Source organism: Pleurodeles waltl, chromosome 12, assembly GCF_031143425.1.
Source record: "Pleurodeles waltl isolate 20211129_DDA chromosome 12, aPleWal1.hap1.20221129, whole genome shotgun sequence".
In the NCBI taxonomy this organism is placed as follows: domain Eukaryota; kingdom Metazoa; phylum Chordata; class Amphibia; order Caudata; family Salamandridae; genus Pleurodeles; species Pleurodeles waltl.
The window spans coordinates 553,735,621-553,739,259 of record NC_090451.1 but is presented as its reverse complement, the minus strand read 5'-3'; the positions used below and the strand labels follow the sequence as shown (position 1 = coordinate 553,739,259).

Below are 3,639 nucleotides of genomic sequence, written 5' to 3'. Positions count from 1 at the left end.
GGCGGTGTTCGCGTTTTTTTGGACGCTATTGCTTCAAAAAACGGCGCATATCCGCTTTGCGGGGTCGTAAATCGACCCACAGTCATTTCCGCAGTGTTAACGTACTTTTGCTTTACGACTTGACGCTGCGGTGTGCGTCAAAAATAATGACTCCCACCTGTGGTTTGTGCCGACGTGCGTCAAAGTATAAATATGACGCCCGCACGGCGCACCAAAATGGCGCTAGCCCGCGGTAAAATTTTTGATGCAAAAATGCGCCAGCGCAGTTTTGCGTCAAATAGTATAAATATGGGCCTTAGAGTAAAAAAAATGCCGCTAATTCGGTGCAAACAGAGTATAAATATGATGCAGAGTATAAATATGCCCCTAAATATGGCGTTAAGGCCATAGAGTCATTTTTTGCACGGGAACGCATACCTTGCATCTCAATAAGGCAAGGTAGTTCTCCACTTTCAAAAAATGACTTTAACCCCATAAATTTGGCACTAGAGGGGTCTAGCTCCAAAGTATAAATATGGAGTTAGTTTTGCACTGAATTAGAGTAAATAAAATGACACTAGTTCGGTGCAAACAGAGTGTAAATATGCCCCTAAGTTTTGGCGAAAATCGGGATTTGCTCCATTTTCCGGCTCCACCTCCCAGCCATGCAGCATTTTTGCACAGTTGGATAAATATGGTGCACGGGTGTTTAAGTCATTTTTTTGACTGGAACGCCTACCTTGCATCTCATTAACGCAAGGCGGTTTCAAGCATCCAGAAAATGACGCACACTGAGATATTTTGACGTTAGATGGGTCTTGCGTCAAAGTATAAATATGGTTTTAGTTTTGCGCCGAATTTGCGTAAATAAAATGATGCAAATCCAGCACAAGCAGAGTATAAATATGGGCCTTAGGCCCATATTTATAAATTTTGACGCAAATCAGCGCTTGGGCAGATTTGCGTCAAAAAGTTTACCATTTGCTGTTGGAAAATACCATTGTGCCTGACATGTTACCCCCATTTTTTTTACCTGTTTGTCAGTTTGTTTTTGCCTTTCTCACTGGGATCCTGCTAGCCAGGACTCCAGTGCTCATAATTGTGGCCTGAATGTGTTCCCTGTGTGGTGCCTAACTGTCAGGAATAAGGCTGTGAGCGGTCCAGGGCCCACCCTGACCTCTGCTTTGCGTCTTTGCGGCACATCATGCGTGCCGCTTGTCATCCCCGCATGCTCCAGAAGTGGTCATCAGTGTCGCCTGCCCTGTGGTAAAGCTCATGTAGCTGCAGGGTCAGGACATTGGTGAACAAGATGCACTTATCAATGCCATTCTATGAATGGACTACAACTCCCAAGTTTTTAAGGCAGCGGCCATCTTGGGGGTGTGGCAGGCCTATAAAGCCCCAGCCACACCCAAGCACATTGCTCACTATTTTGAAGACTTCGGTGCAGTCGGACCTCGTGGGGAGTTACTCTGAAGAAAGCGGATTTCCTGCATGGCAGAGTGGCAGCATGTCAGAGTATCCTTGTTTCAATGGTAAATTAAAAAACGAGTAGGTAGTACTCGTATCGGTAAGGTCTTGATGAGTCACGTCTTGAAGGGGGTTGCTTACTCCCAAAAGTACAGCGCCCCTTAGCAAAACGAGCAACACGCTTTAGACCAAAAGTAAAGCGCTCCTGGCACGACGATCAAAGCACTTCAGGCCAACAGAGTAAAGCGCCCTTGGCACGACAATCAAAGCGCTTCAAGCCACACGAGTAAAGCACCCCTTAGCACAACGAGCAAAGCGCTTCAGGCCACACGAGTAAAACGCCCCTTAGCACAACGAGCAAAGCGCTTCAGGCTAAACGAGTAAAGCACCCTTGGCACGACAATCAAAGCGCTTCAGGCTAAACGAGTAAAGCGCCCTTGGCACTATAATCAAAGCGCTTCATGGCACACGAAGACAGGACCCTGGCACGACAATCAAAGTGCTTCAGGCCACACAAGTAGAGAGCCCTTGGCACGACAATCAAAGTGCTGCAGGCCACACAAGGAAAGCGCCCTTGGCACGACAATCAAAGCACTTCAGGCCACACGAGAAAAGCCCCCTTGGCACGACAATCAAAGCGCTTCAGGCCACATGAGTAAAGCACCCTTGGCACGACGATCAAAGCGCTTCGGACAAAACGAGTAAAGAGCCCCTTGACACAACGAGCAAAGCGCTTCAGGCAAAACAAGTAGAAGCGCCCTTGACATAATGAGTAAAGCACTTCATGCATGACGATCAAAGCGCTTCAAGTTCAATTAGTAAAACTTTTTAGGCCTCAGTTGCAAATGTGAAAGCGCATGAGAAAAGCAAGCTTTAGTTTCATTGTTTTTTGTGCAGTCCAATATGTGACATACATATTTAAATCTTTGTGCATTTCTAGGCTGAGATCAAACGTTTATGTTATGAAAGCATAATTGTTACATGGTTAATATAAGGGAATACCGAGCAGAAGCCGAGGTATCAGTGGTAAATGCTGGCTTTTTATCTTCAGTAGATTTTGCCAGATATTTGTGTGCAGTGTTAAAGCAATTAGACAGAATGTTTAACCCAGTGCTGCTGTAAAAGAGTTCTGCTTACCTTCCCATGGCCTCAGAGACAACACACTTTAAAGCATCTCGGCCTCAGACTGAATCTAAAAGGATCTAGCTAGCTAGTCCAGAGTCACAAGCCAGACACCCCCTTTCAAATGAATGTGAGAGAGAGCCAGCCCAGAACTAGCCATCTTTGCACCTCCCAAAACACCCAGAACTAGCCACCTGTATACCTCCAAGGGCACCAATAACGGGCAAACCCTATGAAAAGCGCAGCCTGAGTGTTGGTGGCCACCTGTGAAAAGTAGGGTGACCCCTGGCCTGCTGGCAGCAGAGATGTTGGGAGCAGGGACAATCTAATGCCTGCTGTCGTGATGATTCAAGACAGCCAAGAAAAGCAGCCTCATGCTCCGCAGAAATTCTTTCCCATGAGCCACCTGTCCTACACTCAGCCTATGCAAATGAGTAGACAGCAGGCCTCAGAACAAAACACCAACTTCCTCTTGTAAAGGAAACAGCAGACAGCCCACAGATGTACCCCAACTACTAGCACTTTTGTCTTCAACAAGCAATAAACAGCCTCAGCTGTGGCAAGACATCAAAAAATTGAATGAAACTCGTAAACGTTCCTCTCCACGGAAATCTTTCGTAAAAGGCAAAAGATTTATTCATTTTGCAGAGAAACCCGAGCGTGTTACAAGCTGAGCCTAGCAGGACATGTGGCGCCACAAACAGAGACCCTGGCATTGCGAGGACGAGGGTCCGAGAGGTGGTTTTTTGCCCTACTTAACAGGGCAAGAACCACAGGGGAAAGCAAAACAGCCCAAAAGTTCAAGGCCCCTGCGTCAAGTAGAGAAAGAAAAAATGGTGGACCGTTCTCCGGATTCTCTCTGGGCATATGCAAATTTCGGTGCCACTCGCCTCAGCTGATTGGCCAGGGTGAGTCTGCCGGGCAGGGAAAACAGGAAGCTGGAGGCAGGCTGTAAGTGAAGTGGCGATCAGGGAAACGTTTTTCTATAGATTGCGTGTATTGAATGCCACTGATGCCACAGTAAGGCTTTGCAGCGCTAATAGTATTCCCATTAGACACCACCCAGGT

At 46.9% G+C, this 3,639-nt stretch overlaps 1 non-coding gene across 1 annotated transcript; it reads right to left on the bottom strand.

Annotated features, from left to right (window-relative positions):
• Window positions 1–3,117: 3,117 nt before the first annotated feature.
• LOC138268871 (U5 spliceosomal RNA) lies at window positions 3,118–3,233 on the bottom strand. Its single transcript, XR_011200167.1, has one exon. It is a non-coding gene; the product is annotated as a U5 spliceosomal RNA (small nuclear RNA).
• Window positions 3,234–3,639: the final 406 nt, after the last annotated feature.